Source organism: Hippocampus bargibanti, linkage group LG08 (genome assembly GCF_051943395.1).
Source record: "Hippocampus bargibanti isolate YZ-2025 linkage group LG08, ASM5194339v1, whole genome shotgun sequence".
NCBI lineage: Eukaryota > Metazoa > Chordata > Actinopteri > Syngnathiformes > Syngnathidae > Hippocampus > Hippocampus bargibanti.
The window spans coordinates 8,815,378-8,835,027 of NC_142741.1; the positions used below are offsets into that span (position 1 = coordinate 8,815,378).

Below are 19,650 nucleotides of genomic sequence, written 5' to 3' on the forward strand. Positions count from 1 at the left end.
TTTTGTGTGTGTCCTTTTGTCATCCCTTTTTTTGTGTGTCATTGTGTGTGTATGTGCGCGTTGTTTGAGCGTATACGTTGACAGCTGGGTGCCCTGGGTGTGAGATCTGCTGTGGGAAAGGGAAGGGGGGGGCAGCCCAGTCCTCCTCCTTCCTTCTCTGCCCTAAAGGGGTGGGGGAGAATTCGCAGACGCATTCTACCGATCGGAAAATTGATTCGTTCGCCGAATAGGTAAATAAACGGAAATAAAAGGGATAAAGCGGTTGCGTTAACATTCACAAACATATTGTGCAAACAACATTGTTCCTGCCGCAGGTAATTCTGCCACCCAGTCCTCTCTTCTTTCACAGGACGAGAGGGTGCCTTGTCATTACAAGAGGACTCGACGAGGGTGCCATGAAGATGACTATCCTCTCTCATCGGGAAACCTGTCCAACCATGTCAGCTTGAAGTCTTCGTAAATTACATAACACTGTTTTCCCATAGCTCTTTGATGAATACCGTCCACCGTCCGTTCAAAACAAAAACTAAATTAAATAGGCAGGCAAATTAGACTGAGTGAACAAATAAATAAGCAAACAAACAAATGAATAAACAGAGGCCGAACTTGAGTGAATTTGAAAGCAAAAGTAAAGTATTTTTGTTGGATTGGATAAAGTGTTTTCACTAAGAGAATTGACCACCTTGAAGTCAGGATTCCAATATTTTTGTCTGCGATCGGGACAAGTAATTTTGCGATCTGACTTCGGGCGACTACAAAATTGAATGAAAATGTGCGCTTGTATATGCCCATGTTTAGACTTTAGTGACCTCCTTTTGATTTAAAGCATTGCGGAATAAGGATTAAGGTTTAGAAACTTTATCAAATTATAGGATTAGTTTTGTTAGATTGAGCTAAACTTTGTATATGGCCTGATTGAGCCATTTGAAAGAAGCCAGAGTTATTTACGATGCCTCTTATCAAGGTTTTGGTCAGCACAATACTTCAAAGAGGGGTTTAACATCCAGAGGCAGTTCTGGGGCCCCCACCACATTCCACTGTGTTGACCTCTCGTAAATGACAGTTCAATTGGAAAAAGTAAATAAAATAGTCAGTAGATTAGGCTAAATGACAGGAACATTTATCTCGAATTTGATGGAATTGAGAAGGTAAATGTTGCTTGATTCACTGGTGATTAATTACTTAAAAGAGATTCACCAGTTCATATCGTGGACTTTTTCATAAAAGAAGAGTTTTATTGATTTAGTTTTATAGATTTATTGAAATAATGATTGAGACATGATCATTACACTTCTTTTGACCTGACAATTGTCATCCCCCTGAAGTCAATGAACGGACGATTTGATTCACATATACGATATACATATTGAATTTGATGACGATAACAAATTGGATAAGGTTGATTTGCATAATATGATGACTACCGTATTTTCACGACCATAAGGCGCATATAAATGTCTCAGATTTATTTGAAAATGTGCGGTGCGCCCTGTAGTGCGGACGTATTAGAGGCCACCATGAGGCGGACGTGGTAGAGAACATCAGGGGGGATATGTGGGCGTGGTTTGTGTATACAAGAACAGGTATGTGCTTCATGCAGAACATTGATGTTTTAACAACTCAGAAAATGGCAAAGAGACATGGTTATGAAGCTCAGTTTAAACTGAAGGCTTTCCAAGGAGGTCCGTCTTGGTGCTGGCGTTTTATGAAACTGTGCCATTATTCCATCCGGGCCAGGACTACGGCAGCGCAGCAACGTCTGGCAAATTATTCTGAAAAACTGGCGAAAAGGCTTCGTTTCCTGTTCTGCTTGGCTGCCATGCTAACGGAGAGAAAGTCCCGCCGATGGTGATTTTTAAAAGAAAGGCTTTGCCTAAAGAGACATTTCCAGGCAGGCGTCATTATTAAGGCAAACGAAAAGGGCTGGATGTTACGCCACAGTTTGCCAATGGATTGTGGATGCTTGGGGTAACGTGTCTGCTGGATCGGTGGTTCGAGCTTTTGGAAAATTCGGCATAATTTCCGAGGAGCCGCACAGCACAGAAAGTGACTGACCGTGAGGAAAGCGAACCCGCCACATTGGTTTAGCGCAGCTGTTCGATTCTGAGACAGAGGATGAGGACTTTGATGGGTTTGATTACTGACTGTTACCGGTAATGTGCTTGTTTTTACCATGCCGACGCCTATTGAGTGATGATTACAAAATGTTCATACTTTGTAATTACTAATAAATAAAGCAACAAACTGAGTTTTGCTCCTGATCTGTTTTTATAAATACGCACACTTGTATGCCTGTGTGTTGTTGTGAGGGGGACGTACGTATGGCAGTAGAGGATATGTACCGGTATATAAAACTTGCGTCCTTTCATCCGGTGCGCCCAATGTGTATATTAAATACAGAAATGGCACACATAAATGAGACTGCGCCTTTTCACACGGTGCGCCCTTTGGTCGTGAAAATATGGTAACTTTTTTTTCATTATGCTTTTCTTGCAGGTCATGTGGACCGCAACAATTTCCAAACAGAGCTGGGATGGTCGTTGAGAAATTATTCAATTTGCAGGGCGAATTGATGAACTGTGAGATGCACAAGCAATTTGCATCCACCCATCTGTGATTTTCTAGGCGCAGACGCTGCGGAATCATAGTTGTAGCATGCTAACTGCATTTTGATTCTTAATGTCTTTGGAAACAAAATTTAATCTCTGTTTCAATTGTCATAGGAGATCCGACAAAGGAAAGCCGCGATTGCTGGTGTAATTCACTTGCACATCGAGAGTTTGGCACACGCAACTGATGATTTGGGATCGATGACAAAGCCCCTGTTGATAATGATTTTGATTTCCAAAAGTATGGTTTTTGGCATTCATTCAAATGCATGACAATTTTTATTTTGCACATATTTGTTCAGGGTGACTTTTTCTGACACATTATTTTGATGCTCGACATTAAGAATGTTAAAATGTTTCTCATCCAACCATCTAGTCAGCGACGGATTGTGACAATTAGGCTTGATCGAACGAAAAATATTCAACGTTGGTGATGCGATGGCGGAAATCCAACGTTTATTAAAACAGCCGCAAATGCTAAATTATCTTCTGGCTGCCTTTGCGTACGGTGATGACATTTGTCAGTTCAAAAGTAGTTTATAGTTACGACTAAAAAGGCAGGGTAACCTGTTGAGATTAATTTGATTACGAATTCCCATTATTATTATGAAATGAATGCAGTGCACATTAAAGTAATTGACTGCAGTGCACATTACAGGAATTTGTCGCCGCTCAGGTCAGTAAGTGTGGAATTGACAGATACAGCTATAGGTCGGCACCGGTGTCAGTCAGAGATTCAGGCGGAATCAGATATTATATTGTATAGGGTTTCCACGCTAACCAGCTTCTTTCAGAATTGGGAGAATGAGATTCTTCAGAAGGGAAGAACTCCTGGGGAATCTGTGCCAGGGTTTGCGCGGATGGATGTCCTGTGCAGAAGCGAGACTGACGGTCAACGGTGCCCTCCAAATGAATGACAAAAGGCGAGTATGATGACCATTTATACAGATTGCCCCAATGTTTGCTGAATCATGTCAACTCGTGCTAAAAAATGTAGAAGGCTGTCCACCACCCAAACAATGTGGCGACATGCAAATGTCTACGCCACACAAAATTTTCAAATATGATTTGCTTGGGTGCCAGCAGAGGAGTAAAAGCAGGAGAAGCTGTGCTTAACCTACAAAACCTTTGTGGTAAATGCCACAAAAATTGGTGCCCATGCAGATGTTGAGAGACATGCCGAAATTTGGCCTCCAAATTTAAGAGCACTGATTGGCAATTGGTGCTTTTGTAGGGGGTTAGAAACGACCTCTGTTATGGTATGTTAGTCGATTAGACTACCAAGTCAGGAGAGGGCGCTACGCGCCTGTGAATGGAACAGAGGAAGGCGATGTAGGCTCAGCTCACGCATGCGCAGTTGTCATAAATGCCGTTGTGTGAAGCTGATTAACACGGTTGTCTCGTGTCGTCTTTCCTCGTCGTTCACAGGTATTCAAAATAATAAGTGTTAGACATTCTCAAGATGTTAAAGTAATTGGGGACTTATTGGGCGATGCTAGATATGAAACCTTGTTTGTGGCTTTGATGAATATTTTGTGGCTTTGATGAATTTGGATTTTTGGATGTCAATTGTAGTTCCCAGTACAACACACACGAGCGGGCAGACGTGCATAAGCATGTACGAATGTGGAGGATATATACAATGTATAGATGTTGAATGTATAGATCTACACATAAATGTATTCTGATATTGAAATTGCTGAATTGATGTTTTGATGAGTGTCATAAATGCCGTTGTGTGAAGCTGATTAACACGGTTGTCTCGTGTCGTCTTTCCTCGTCGTTCACAGTGCTACCTGCCTGTGATGCATTTGAACCGACTCAGGTACCCCCTCGGCCTGAGGCCGGTTACACTTTGCAAATTGATACATCCGCAGAACGGGTCGTGTTTTCCACGCAAACACGTTCCCTGTTGGCGAATTGAGACTTTTCATGTCTCAACAGGGGGGAGTGACGACTGCAGTGCACAATGAAGGAATTTCTCGCCGTTCAGGTTGGTAAGAATGAAATTGACGGATAAGTTGTGTGGGTGCCGATGGCAGTCAGAGATTCAGGCGGAATCAGTTATTATATTGTATAGGGCTTCCACGCTAACCAGCTTCTTTCAGAATTGGGAGAAGGAGGTTCTTCAGAAGGGGAGAACTCCTGGGGAATCCGTGCCAGGGTGACCGGAGATGAAGCTGGGTTGCGCGGATGGATGTCCGATGCATAAGCGCAACTGACTGTCAACTGGTGCCCTCCAACTGAATGACAAAAGGCGAGTACGATGACAGTTTACGCAGATTGCCATCATGTTGCTGACCATGTCAATTTGTGCTAAAGAATTGTAGAAGGCTGTCCTCCACCCAAACAATGTGGCGACATGCAAACGTCTACCCCACAAATATTTGCTGATATGATTTGCTTGGGTGCCAGCAGAGGAGTAACAGCAGGAGAAGCTGTGCTCAACGTACGAAATTTTCATGGTACACGCCACAGGAATTGGTTCCCATGCGGGTGTTGAGAGACATGCAAAAATCTGGCCTCCAAAATTTTTGAACAATGATTGACAAATGGTTTTATATAAATTGCTAATCTGTGCTATGTCAAAGATGGATTGTGTTTTCCACGCAAACACTTTCCCATTTGGCAAATTGAGACTTTTCATGTCTCAACAGGGGGGAGTGGCGAAAGCTCAGATCATCATTGCCAACATTTTCACTTTTGGTGATGAGTGATGTTGGCTGCAACGTCATTCCCCAAGAAAGTTGTGCCCTCCAGAAATGCAGACTCACTAACCACTAAAATGTACTAACCAACTAACATCTAACAATGACTTACTGCCATTTCTGTGAGAGAATGCATTGCAGAGCCTAAACGATGAGACAGACTTTGATAGGGAAAGAAACGCCAAGAAAGTGTGATGAATGAAGAATGAAACCATCCTTTCGACATGTGACCTGGCACAAGTCTTTTTTTGTTCTCCATAGGACGGAGCTGCGGTCTGAAGGGAATGACATGGACCACACCAACGTGGGATGGACCGGTTGCGGAGCTGCTAGCCGTCATAGCAGCCACAAGCTTCGTCTGGATTCGCGAGGACACCATTCGTCAAGAAGATTCCCGATGCACGTCACTGGAGCCGCGTCTACAGATCACACCCTTTTTCCTAGTCACCAGCTCATCCGTATCACGCCCTGGGGCCTGCTTGCGACAAATGCTACAAACAATTTCATTCCTCCTCGTCGTCCTGGTGATCACCATCCAGGATGCCATGAAGATTTGACTGTTGTAGCGAATGACATGACTTTAATTTGAGATTGTTTCCATTGTGCTTGTTCTGTTTTGTGATCTTCTCTTATTTTTCTTTCTTATTTCTGTTCACCTCCACCGATGTTAGATATGTTCGTCAGTGGGGACACGTTGGGGTAATTCGCTATACGAACATCTTTAAACATCGCTTTCTAATCTTTGTTTACGTTTTGGACTTCCTGATACGTCATATCCTGCCTTCCTTTACATGATGTCGCACACCATCCTATCATCCTATCGCGGCACACCCTGCGCTCCATATAAATGCTCTCCCATTCCATCTATCGCTCTCTCTTCATGCTTCCTCCTTAGCCGGCACCGCGACGTCTCCGCTATCATCAAGATTAAACTAACTAAAGATTAAACTTCTGTCCCACACCTGGCTTTCCGCTGATTTAACCATCATCTGCCATCAACGCCCGTAGAAGCAATGAACCAGGGCCGAACGATCAAAATAAACCCATTAGTCAACTCTTGTCACCATCATAGAACTTTGGTTGCCAATTATCATTTTGAACAATGTATTCAGTGCTGTATTTTTCTTGAATAGTTGAAAGGCTGTCTCGGGCCGCCTGTGTCGAGGTTGAATGTTTAGCAATCAGAGGTGTGTTTTCCTCAACAATGAAAGGTAGAACGTTGGTGGTGAAAAAAAATAGATATTTACAATTGTGTATATAATTTAATTTTAATAATTTTTAATTATTTTATTTCTGTTTTTTTTCTCATTACTTTCCAGTTATCCAGTGTACTGCAGAGCGTTCATGCTCTAAGAGACCAGAAACTGATGCTGGTACATGGCACAGCCGATGGTAAGTGAAAATAAATTGTCCCAAACTAAATATCTTCTTCTTTTCCTTCCGGCTTTTCCCTTCAAGGGGTCGCCACAACGAATCAGTGTCCTCCATCTTCAGAGGTTTGATTCGCATGTTTGTTTTGGCCAAGCTTTTACATCGGATGCCCTTCCTGACACAACCCTCTGTATTTATCCGGGCTTGGAACCGGCACAGGAAGACACTGGCTTGTGTCCCCTTGTGGCTACAGAACAAGCAACTCTATGAACTTAATAAAGATGAAGATGCTCAGTAAAAGGCTCCCAAACACAAAATGGTCATTGGCACAGCAACATTAAAAAAAGCAAAACTATACTCACCATTTGTCCCAAAATGAATATACTGGATATTTTTTTTTTTTGCATCACCGCTCAGCAAGAAGCAAATATTCCTGAAAGGTATTGAGGCAAATGTTTCTTTTAATGAAAACAAGGAAAAGGGGAAGTGCAGTGTTTGAAATAGCGTCTGCCCGGTGGCCCGCGGCGTACAACTTTTATGTCGGGCGTACAACTTTCAAAACGTCTTGGCCCGGATGGCCGACAACTTCAAGAAAAAAAAAAGTGTTTTTTTTTTTTTTTTCAAATCAAACGCACCTGCACGAAACAGGCTTGTGATTGGCTGCCGGTGCCGAGTATGCAAATAAGAAAAAGGTTTTTGATTGGCTTCCGGTGCCGAGTATGCAAATGACAATTTGCATACTCTGCACCGGTATCCAATCAGAAGCCTGTTTCGTGCTACGGACTACACCAGGGGTGTCAAAGTCATTTTTTGCCACGGGCCACATTGTAGTTATGGTTTACTCTCGAGGGCCGTTATGAATTTGGGGAACCCATTAGAATGTTTAAATCCCTTCAAATATTACATATAGAGCACACAGCAAATTAATGAATAACTCGTTTTCAAATCTGAAGTCAAGAATAATGACTTTTATTGTGGTTGACATCCAAAAATATGAAATTTTGGCTCAGATTTTAGGAATCATCATGGAATTTAACAAGTTTGATTTGCTTTCGCGGGCCAAAAAAAATGCTGTGGCGGGCCGGATTTGGCCCGCGGGCCTTGACTTTGACACCTGTGGACTACACCGTAACTGAAAGGTGTATTTGAGAGTTTTGAAAGGCGCTTAAAAAGAGGAGTCCGTGTGGCTTTGAGCAGACAACGCAACGCAAACGTTGCATTGTGCACCATGATGACAAACAACAACTGTAGCAAAATCAGCAAGGGATATTTACCATAAATTAAGCAAGGGAGCATTTGTGGTAGGTACTTTCTTAATTAAAAAAATACTTTATACTTTGCAACAAAGTTTTTTTTTTTTTGCCGATTAGTCGTCTCATTGCGTTTCAAGTTGTGAAAAGTGGGGCAGGCAACTTTATGGCTGGGCAGGCAACTTTTCAGAGTTGTCTGCCCAGGTGTCTGCTAACATTTGTCATGAGTTTCAGACACTGGGAAGTGTGTTGCCTAAATTGATGCAGAAATTTTCTGATGAATGTGTTCTCTGATGTGCAATGAATCAAATTTGTTGATGCATTTAAATTCTACCATAATTCAAATTTGAGTAGAAACTGAGCTGACTCAGTTTCACTTTTTTTTTTCATTTTATTGCAGCTAACATCCACTTCCAACATACTGCCGAGCTGGTCAAGAACCTCGTGAAAATTGGGGCAAACTACTCCTTGCAGGTGACTGTCAAAAGTGGAAAATGGTTCTTCGCCATTCAAAATTTGTTCACAAAATAAAAAGCGGTCCTTCAAAATAATAGATTCAGACACATTGCCATGTCACAGATGTTACAGCTCAACCGGATATGCGAGACCAACTAATGTTGCATTCAAATAAAGGATATATCACAAGATAATTCAATTTACATGACAATATTTGCAATGATTGTTGTTGTCAATCCAGCAAATAAAGGGGAGTACAACTGTACATGGTGCTAGTTTTACATTAAAAAAAAGACATTAATAAAAAAAAAACAATGCGATACCCGTTCTACAAATGAATTCATGTACTGGATATGACGTAATGCAACGGCAAACTCAGGTTAATATAGGCATAAATCCAAAGAAACCAAAACAAGTCGAAAACATTTTGTGTCTGTAGTAGTTTTGCTCATGTTGGAGTTGATGTCTCACCATGAAAGATCCTTTTGAATGGGTCTGCTAATTTTTGCTTGTCAGATACCTGCACATACTGAATGATTTATTGACAGTTAGCCTTGGGGCCCATTTTATTTTCACAGTGGTACAATTCTGAGTAGTTACTGCTAACAGAAAAAATGTTGTCATGCTCACTCAGAGAAGGATTGTTCATTTTTGCTGTGAGGTTGTTTATTATTTCTAATGACAATTGATTAAGCGCTAACATGTTAACAGTTGTTTCACTCGCCTATGGGAAACAGCCCATTTAATATGACATTAAAAATAAGTGTTCGTGGCAGTGTGAGTAATTGTTTCAAATGTTTGGAAATTTTGGGTGCAATTTGGTGTTGTATGTTATTTGAAGATCCATTTTACTGTTTCCCTTTGTGAGCATGGTTTGATATCTGCCATGTGGCTCTGGTTTATGCTCCAGAGGGCTAACTGTATGCTGTGCAGTGCTCAGCAGATAGCCAGGTGAAAAAATGTGTTTGTTCACTACATCTCACAGCAGCTTTCTGAACAGCAGAATGTAAATATTATTATTGTGTACTTTAGTCAGCACACCAACTTCATTTTGTATTCTTCCCACCAGCTGTACCCAGACAAAGGCCATTTCCTGTCCCATCAAAGCAACCAGCACCTGTACGCCACTCTTACAAGCTTTTACAGGGAATGCCTGAAGGAGGAGTTACTCCCACTGACGGATGACGAAGATAGGGAGGAGTAGACTGGTGGCCTTTGTGCAGTAGGACCACATTTTAGATGGGCACGGACAGTTTTAGAGCTGATGTTTTGATGAGTAAATGGTCATAAATGCCGTTGTGTGAAGCTGATTGACACGGTTGTCTCGTGTCGTCTTTCCTCGTCGTTCACAGTGCTACCTGCCTGTGACGCGTTTGGACCGACTCAGGTATCCCCTAGGCCTGAGGCCGGTTACAATTGGGGGCTCGTCCGGGATTGTGGGCAGAGTGGGAGCTGCTACGAAGAGAACCTGTGCCTAAAGCTTCAGGGAAGACTGTAGTGCTGTCCGTTCTCCAGAGATTAGAGGCTTCAGGGGCTAACGATGGCTCCCACAACTCCACGACGGGTATTGATTTTCAAGATCCAAAAGAGACTATTAGCTTTGAATGTCAATCAGCTACTAACTGTTGCCAGCGCAGTGGATGAGAGTGATACTGAGGACCTTGCGGGCCTTAGTGAACCAGAACTGTTTGATGTGATTATTGACTACGTCAGAGGTGACAAATTAAGACACATAGAAGATGAAGGCATGTCTCAACTCCTTCACCTCGATAACATGATCAGCGAGCTCCTAGATGTCCCGGAGGAACCGACTGGGGAAGGAGCTGACCTGAGAGGAGGAGTTGAGGTCACACCTCTTCCACCGAGAGACATCCCCACACCGGTCAGGAACGTCACCACTCCATCGCCATTCAGGATCATCGCCAACAGTTCGGGTGGTGCTCCTCCTGAAGATGCCGGCTTATCCTCCGGTATGGGGGAGCAGGTGGTGAAGTACACAGATGTAGCTGCTCTGTTTCCACGGAGGGAGTTCAAAATTTATGGTGGTCAGATTTCTGACACCGGGTCTGAACTGTCATACCGTAGCCTGTGTAGACAAATGGATGAGGGACTACAAGAAGGGTTTAGCGAGTCTGAGGTTATCCGCACTGTGTCGAAGATAACTAAACCTGGAACATTCCGAGACATGCTAAGTGAAACAGAGGGTCTTACAATGTCACAGTTAAAAACAATTTTATGATCACATATCAGAGATAAGAGCAGCTCTGAGCTCTTCAACGAACTCAGTACTGCTCAGCAGCGAGACAGTGAGTCCCCACAGCAATTTTTATATAGACTGATGGGTTTGAAGCAAAGAATTATGTTTGAGTCACAACAACCAGGTGCAGATTTTGGTTACGATCAAAAACTTTTCCAAGGTACATTTCTGCACACACTCTATCAAGGGCTAAATGAGAAGAATTATCATGTCAGATGTGATCTCAAACCATTCCTTACCGATTTACAGGTTCGTGATGATGTCCTGTTAGAACAACTTACCAAGTCCACAAGTGAAGAGGCTGAGAGGGTGAAACGCCTCAGTACTGTGATTAAAAATCGATCTGTGAATGTCCATGCTGCTCAAACTAATCAAACTGACCAGATTAACCAGACCAAAGTTGACTCTGAATTACAGGCTAACCGTGCTGCCATTCTCGAGCTGACTGCACAAGTGACCGCACTGACCAAACACTTTGCCCAAGTTGTTAAACCTACAGAATCGGCGCCTCAGGTAGATCCAGGTCCGTCCCTGACTCGATCCTCGACGCGACCCCAGACACCAACGAATGAGACTAGGGGCAGGTGTCAGGCCTGTGTGCGGAAGAACATTAAGAGCTGCCCTCACTGTTTCAGTTGAGGTCATGAAGGACATAGAGCTGTGGGCTGTCTGCGAAGAAAGGCACTGGGAAACGGGGAAAGATCACTGGAGTGAGGCTTCCAGTGATCAATGCCAATGATAAGCCTCCAGTACAAATCATAAGTAACATCCATAAGTCTGATGACGCAGTGTCAGTCAACATCAAAAAAACATGTAGCACAACTAATTGGCAAGCGATGTATGGTCTCATGTGCACTCAATGGGGTCCCACTCCAAATGCTGCTTGACTCAGGGTCTCAAGTGACCGTGGTGAGTAGGGCGTGGGTAGAGGAAGCACTGCCCAACGTAACCATTCAGCTACTTTCATCCCTATTTCCGGACCAACCGTTTGAGGTATCTGCAGCGAATGGCACAGCGGTTCCCTTTGATGGATGGGTAAATGTGGGGTTGCAGATACGGAGTGGAAGCCATGGACATGCTGACATACAAGTGCCCATACTAATCAGTACGAGTTGTGTGAACTGTCCTCTCTTAGGAAGCAATGTGATTGCAGAAATGATCAAAGAGAATAATGAACAGGTGGACATTGGAGCCATACTGAAAGAAGCCATGAGTGTCAGTGAACGTACAGTAGAGACCTTGATTTCTGTGCTTCAGAAATTGGGCCCTGATCAGACATTCCTCCAGTACCCTGTGTGTGTTGGGAAGAAGGGACTCATTATTCCTGCGGGCAAGGTATGGGAGGTGAAGTGCAGAGTCAGAGCATGGGCCAAGGGGGGAACAATGCTATTTGAGCCCAGTATAGGGAACAGCTGCCCTGAGGGGCTAGAGCCGTTCTCCTCGTTAGTACATGTACCCAGTGGGCCGACAAAAATGGTAAAAATTCCCATTCAGAATGTTAGTAAATATGACATTCATCTTCCACAGAGAACTGTTCTCGGCTCAATTGAGGAAGTTACTGGGGTCGTGCCCTTTAAGGAGTGCTCCGACAATCCAAAGCCGCTAAACAGTCCCACCGTTCAAATCTGCTCAGCTCTGACCACAGACAAGTGGCATCCTCCGGTTGACTTGTCACATCGTAAAGAGGAAGAACAGGGGATTGCCAGAGACATGTTGCATGAAGAGTCAGATGTCTTTGCAAGAGGTGATGCTGATATAGGTTGAATTCCAAACCTGCAACTCAAGATCCAACTCACTGACAACACGCCGGTGCAAAAGCGTTACAATGCCATTCCAAAACCCCTTTATCAAGAGGTCAAAGACTATGTGCAAAACCTACTTCACCATGGTTGAATAAGAAAATCCACTTCGGCATACTCATCTCCTATCGTCTGTGTTAGAAAAAAAGATAAAAGCTTGCGCCTGTGCGTTGACTTTAGGGAGCTAAATCGCAAAACTGTCCCTGATCGTCATCCACTCCCACGCATTCAAGATCTGCTCGATAACCTGGGGGGCTACTCTTGGTTCTCAATACTTGACCAAGGCAGCGCTTACCACCAGGGATTTGTTGATGACAGTTCCAGGCATCTAACGGCTTTCAGCACCCCTTGGGGGCTGTACGAGTGGCTCCGCCTCCCATTTGGCCTAACTATTGCGCCAGCAGCCTTTCAAAGATGTATGGAGGACGTTCTTGATGGCCTGAGGGACGAATGCTGCTCTCCTTATCTGGATGATGTGCTCTGCTTTTCAAAATCATTTCATGAACACGTAGAGGACCTGAGGAAAGTGCTTAACCGGCTGCGGGAGCATGGCATAAAGCTACGTCCGAATAAATGTGAACTGTTCAGACGACAAGTGAGGTACTTGGGTCGTCTCGTGTCAAGTGATGGTGTCCGCATAGACCCTAAAGACCTGGAAGCCGTTTTGCAGTTAAAAGAGAGAGAACGACGCAATGTAGGGGAAGTAAGTGCTCTATTGGGGTTCTTGGGCTACTATAGATCCTTCGTACAGGACTTTGCCAGGATTGCACGGCCGCTGTTTAAACTGGTAGAGGGGGCCACTCAGCCTGACCAGAGGCCAGTTCACAACACCGCTGCACGCCAAAGGAAAGTCACCAAGTTAGGCCAGCTTCCCTCTGGTAACCCTGTTCAGTGGGGCCCCGAACACAGTGCTGTGGTCTCCCGCCTGATATATGTATTGACTGGTCCACCTATTTTAGCCTACCCAGACTTTAATCTGCCCTTTGTGTTAAATACGGACGCATCCAATGAAGGTCTGGGGGCTGTGCTTTATCAGCAGCAGGGAGATAAACTTCGCGTTGTTGCTTATGGATCCAGAACACTCTCACCTTCAGAGAAAAATTATCATCTCCATTCTGGGAAGCTTGAGTTTCTGGCGTTGAAGTGGGCAATCTTCGACAAATTTCGAGATTATCTCTACCAATGCACCCACATTCACTGTGTACACGGACAATAATTGGAATTGGCGGAATTGGCGGATTTCCACTTCACAATAAAGTACAGGCCAGGCAAGGCGAATGCTGATGCCGACACACTGTCGCGTTATCCAGTTAAGCTGGAGGGACACACAGAGGAGTACACTGAAACTTTGCCCCCAGACGTGGTTTCCACCATATGGCAGGGGGACAAGGCTGTGGCTGAGGAGGATGTGCCATGGATGGCGGCGTTGCAACTCACCTCTGATGGTGAGGATTTTCTTCCGGTGACAGTCCCCGTTATCACTCCAGATGATATAAGAGCTGCTCAGGAAGAGGATGCGTCAATCTCTGAGGTAATGGCACTGAAGAGGAGGGGATGGAACCCCAATGACAAAGATAAAAGACAAATCGGACCAGAGGCAAGGAGACTAGTACACGAATGGAATAGACTGAAACTGGACAAGGGGATTTTATACAGACAGGCGGGGAAATGGAAACAGCTCGTTCTCCCTAGTAAGCTGAAGTCGACGGTGCTTAAACACCTGCATGATGACATGGGTCATGTTGGAGCTGACAAGGTGATCAACCTTGCAAGGCAGAGGTTCTATTGGCCATTCATGCAGCACGAAATAGAAAACTACGTCATTCGCCAGTGTTCCTGCATTAAACAGAAACGCCCCACCATTCCGGAAAAAGCACCCATGGGCAACATCACTACTAGTGCCCCATTTGAGCTCATTTCTATTGATTATCTCCATCTGGAGCCAAGTAAAGGAGGCTATGAGTATATTATAGTCCTAGTAGACCACTTTACTTATTTTGCACAAGCCTACCCGACTAAGAGTAAGTCAGGCAAGGTTGCTGCTGAGAAAATCTTTAGTGATTTTATTCCACGGTTCGCTTATCCAGAGAGACTACACCATGATCAAGGTCGGGAGTTTGAAACCAGTCTATTCCAGCGGCTTCAACAGTTGTCTGGCATTGCGCATTCCCGAACCACCCCATACCATCCGCAGGGCAACCCTGTAGAACGTCTGAATAGAACATTGTTACAGATGCTACGCACTCTCCAAGAAGAAAGGAAAGCTGAGTGGAAAGACTATTTGCCTCATGTAGTTCATGCGTACAACTGTACAAGACATGAGTCCACTGGCTATTCACCGTTCTTCCTCCTCTATGGAAGGTCTCCCCGGTTGCCCATCGACTTAGTTTTTGGTCTGACAGCGGACGAAGAAGTAAAAAGCCGACAGGAATATGCACGTAAGTGGGCCTGTCGAATGCAAGATGCTTACAGAATTGCCTCCGAGAACAGTCAAAAGAGCTCTGAAAAAAGGAAGAAATACTATGACCGTGGTGTTAAAGGCATGGTACTCCGGCCAGGGGATCGTGTACTTGTCAGGAACCTATCTGAGAGGGGTGGACCTGGCAAGCTCCGGGCTTACTGGGAGGAAAAAGTCCACAGGGTCACTGAAAGAATGGGAGATGGACCAGTGTACAAGGTTCAGGCAGAAAACGGAGACAAAACTACCCGTGTGTTGCACCGTAATCTCCTAATGTCTGTCAATGATTTGCCAGTTGAACAGCCAAATAAACAGAAAAAAACAGCTAGACAGACAGGCAAATAAACAGAAAAAAACAGCTAGACAGACAGGCTTATAGCAGGGAAGCAGTTGGGCAGGAGTCTGGATATTCAGATGAAGAGGAGGGATGTTCATACAATCTCAGACGGTTACCTGTGTATACAAGGAAGACAGGCAGTCATCAGGTGTCTCAACCTGAACCGCACAATTTGCTGTGGCATCAGAATTCCACCCCCAGGCACAAACTATGGAACCAGAGGATGGGCAGCAGCTAGAGGAAGCGTTTCCATTGGTCGTACCAGCATCATTACCAAAACCAACACCAGCTGACAGCCTGCCTGCTGAGGGAAGCCCGGAACAACTTGTAATGGATGCTAATGAGGGTGATGCAGGAGCGCCGGCGGAGTTGGTGGAATCAGACACCGCATCACAAAGTGGAATGGAATCGCTGCCACGAAGGTCTACTCGTACTCGAAGACCCACAGAGATATTCACATATGAACACTTGGGTCATCCATCATACCAGGATTGGAGACATGGGGCAAATGTGTTGTATACTTGCATGCCTTACCCCACGACTCATTATCTAGTGCGACCTGAACACTATTGTTACTCTACCCCGACGGTATGGAATTGAATGTAGTTGCAGTAGAATGTGATTGACACCACCCTCCGGAGACCAGACAGATGACTGTGCTTCTACTGGTACTTGACTACTTGTTGGTATAGTCAAGATGTCGGGGGACATCTTTTAAAACAGGGGAAAGTGTAGGGGGTTAGAAACGACCTCTGTTATTGTATGTTAGTCGATTAGACTACCAAGTCAGGAGAGGGCGCTACGCGCCTGTGAATGGAACATAGGAAGGCGATGTAGGCTCAGCTCACGCATGCGCAGTTGTCATAAATGCCATTGTGTGAAGCTGATTAACACGGTTGTCTTGTGTCGTCTTTCCTCGTCGTTCACAGGTATTCAAAATAATAAGTGTTAGACATTCTCAAGATGTTAAAGTAATTGGGGACTTATTGGGCGATGCTAGATATGAAACCTTGTTTTGTGGCTTTGATGAATTTGGATTTTTGGATGTCAATTGTAGTTCCCAGTACAACACACACGAGCGGGCAGACGTGCATAACCATGTGCGAATGTGGAGGATATATACAATGTATAAATGTTGAATGTATAGATCTACACATGAATGTATTCAGATATTGAAATTGCTGAATTGATGTTTTGATGAGTAAATGGTCATAAATGCCGTTGTGTGAAGCTGATTAACACGGTTGTCTCGTGTCGTCTTTCTTCGTCGTTCACAGTGCTACCTGCCTGTGACGCGTTTGGACCGACTCAGGTATCCCCTAGGCCTGAGGCCGGTTACAAGTGCATATGTGTAATAGCAAGAACACTTCTGGCCACCAATGATGACAGTGACACTTTTTACAGCGGGGACTTGAGGTAGGAAATAGAATCTAAAATTAAAATTCCACTGCAAACATTGCAATACAATACAGTACAATCCTCATCACATGTAGGATACTGTACTTTCTCAAGCTTGTGGTCATTCACCTTTGTTACAGTTTTATGTATCTCTTTCATTCCCTTGACCCTGCTCTTTTTTGTGGTATCAATTGAAAGGACACCACTTACCTCTATTTTCATTTTTTTTGGATTGCAACATTCATTATAGTCTCTGGTGAAAAGTTGAAACATGATTGTATTTTTTTTTTGGGTGGGGGGTGGGTCACGGCCTGAAACATAGCTCCATCGATGTGTAAGAAACTATTGAGTAAGTCAATCCTTAAAACATGTACAATGGAAAGACAATGCACAGAATCATTTGAATTTTAATGGTTCTGTGCATTGTCTTTCACAATTTCACATCAAACACAACACAATTTCACAACAAACTATTTTATGAAGGGCGTTGAAGTTAGACAAACTTCAACGCTCTTCATAAAATTGTTTAATTGGTTCAGAGTGGTTTTCATGAAATCAAAAAAATAGTCAATCGCTTTGACTGTGACTCAACTGAGCAATGAATTTCTCAGCGGATAACAAGGAGAAACAAAGTATTGATGGTGTGATGTCACGAGAGGCTGTGTCCTGGAGGGCAAATACATCCCCCTAAGATGGCTCCACCCAGAGAGAGTCTTGGCCCCATCTGGTGGAAGGCAGCAATTAAAACCACACACCTGCAGCTGATCAGGGCGGGATTGGCAGGCAAGGCTCTTAAGGCAGAGAGCCTCTGAGTGTGGAGTGTGGGGAAAGACAAGCTCGATTGCTGTGCTCTGTGAAGAAGTTGATTGCTGCGTGGAACTCATTGCCAGTTGGGACCACACGACAGGACACTGGATTTGGACCTTGCTAAGGTGGCGAGGCTACATGAGGAGGAAGTCAAGAGGGGTGAGGCCTAGAGACTCAGGGAAAAGAACTCCGTCTTCAGTTTTACCTCAGAAGAGACTTTATTTTGATTTAAGTATTGGAAGAGACACTATTCAAACCTTTGTTGCTTGTGAATTCCCCCTGAAACCCTTGATTAAAACCTTTGTTTGTATCCAAACCTGTCGTCCATTGCACTTCTTGTCCTGTCCCGCTGAGAGCTAGCCTCTCATGATATCACATATGGTGGAGAATGTGGGCACTGGACAAGCGTTAGTAAGTGCATGGACATTGATGGTTTGTGTTATGTTTTTTTCTAAATTGAAAATATCCTCAATTACAAAAAAAATGGAAGACATTTTGAAAACCCTCCTTGCAAGTCAGGAAGCCCAATATCAGGCCAATTTGGCTCTCCTGGAGGAGCAAAAGAGAGCCAATGAACTGAAGGCAGAGGAATTGCTCTTGCAAAAACAAATGGCCGCCAAGAACATGCCCCGGGTGAAGGCGGGTGATTTTTTCGCCAAGATGGGGGTGACGGATGATATTGAGGCGTACCTACATACGTTTGAAGCAACAACCACTCGAGAAAAGTGGCCCAAGCAGCAGTGGGTGGGATTGCTTACTTCCTGGACTTGACCGCAGACAGAGCAGAAGACTACGACTATTTAAAAGCTGAAATTCTCAGCAGACATGGGTTCACCAAGTTCGGGATGGCACAGCGCTTCCACAACTGGACTTTCCAGCCAGACCAACCTCCACGGGCACAGATGCACGAATTGGCCCGCATCGCTCGGAAGTGGCTGGAACCGGAAAGGAGCACGGCAGCTAAGGTGGTCGAGGCCATTGTCGTGGATCGCTACTTACGAGCCCTGCCCTATGAGGCAAAAAGGATAATCAGTCGGCAGTCGCTGACTACTGCGTGTCAAACAGTGGCAGCGGTGGAGCAGTACCAGGCCACAGCGGAGATGCTGCGAACGACCAAGAGGGAAACCGGCAACACATCCCCACCCCGGACTGAAATGGCCCGCCCAAAGTTGCCTAAGCCGCCAACACAGCCAAGATTGATCCAGTTGGTGTCAGAGGTCCACCCAGACAGTGGCGGACGCCCAGTGGCACCGAAACCAGACGATGCTACAGATGCGGACAGACGGGACACATCTCATGGCAGTGTGGAAAACCAACGGAAGAGTCCAAGCCGTCCGTTGACTCTTCCAGTGCCCACCCTGCTCATTATGCCTCCCTCATGGGGGGGAGTGACAGCTCACTAACAAGGCCCCCCACCTGTCCGGTGACAGTGAATCAACAGGATGTTGAAGCCCTGCTGGACTCCGGAAGCCTGGTCACCTTGGTGCGCCAAACGCTGGTCGATCCAACCAGGTTGTCTCCAGAGAAAACCCTTCCAGTCTCCTGCGTCCACGGAGACACCAGAGAGTACCACACTACTGAACTCACCATGACCACAACCAAGGGAATCATCTGCACGGTAGCCGGTGTGGTTGACTCTCTCCCTGTCGCCCTCCTGATTGGACGCGACTGCCCGGCCTTTCACCCACTGTGGAGAGAAACACAGGAAAGACTGGCCCGACTACCTCGGAAGGGGAGAGGTAAGACAAGTGTAGTGAATACCCAAGCCGACCCCTCTGATTCACTCTCCCCAGCCTGTGCTCTCCTAGGGACAGCAGATGCACCACCGGAGACCATAGAAATAGATAGGTTTAGAAGTGCCCAAAGGATGCAATAGCATTGCGCCCGCGGTCACCGGGCCGTGACGCCACTGATGACGTCACGCGTTGTAGCCTCTGACACAGTTCCGTACCATATGAATAATTTTTGCTCGTTTTTCGTCGATTTTCTTCCGGTATTCGACAAAATTCTAATACTTTGTGGCTAAATATGTTTTAGAAGACAACTACTTCACTCTCACGTCGTCTTTCGGCGCGATGTGAAGTCGGACAAGTCCAAAAACTTCAACTTTCAAGATCAGATATGCTTTGGATTATAATTTTTTTTATAATCCAAAACATACAATTGCAATTAAATACACCACTATTGATGTATATTTATT

The 19,650-nt window shown here is 44.8% G+C and overlaps 1 long non-coding RNA gene across 3 annotated transcripts; it reads left to right on the top strand.

Annotated features, from left to right (window-relative positions):
* The first annotated feature begins 360 nt into the window (after positions 1-360).
* On the top strand, positions 361-16,593 carry LOC148894515 (uncharacterized). 3 transcript variants are annotated; one of them, XR_016115814.1, is made up of 6 exons: positions 361-3,532; positions 4,400-4,434; positions 4,554-6,016; positions 6,637-6,709; positions 8,339-8,412; positions 9,464-16,593. It is a non-coding gene; the product is annotated as an uncharacterized LOC148894515 (long non-coding RNA). The 3 variants fall into 3 exon arrangements; XR_016115813.1 differs by having other exon boundaries at positions 4,554-4,602; positions 4,718-6,709; XR_016115812.1 differs by having other exon boundaries at positions 4,554-6,709.
* Positions 16,594-19,650: the final 3,057 nt, after the last annotated feature.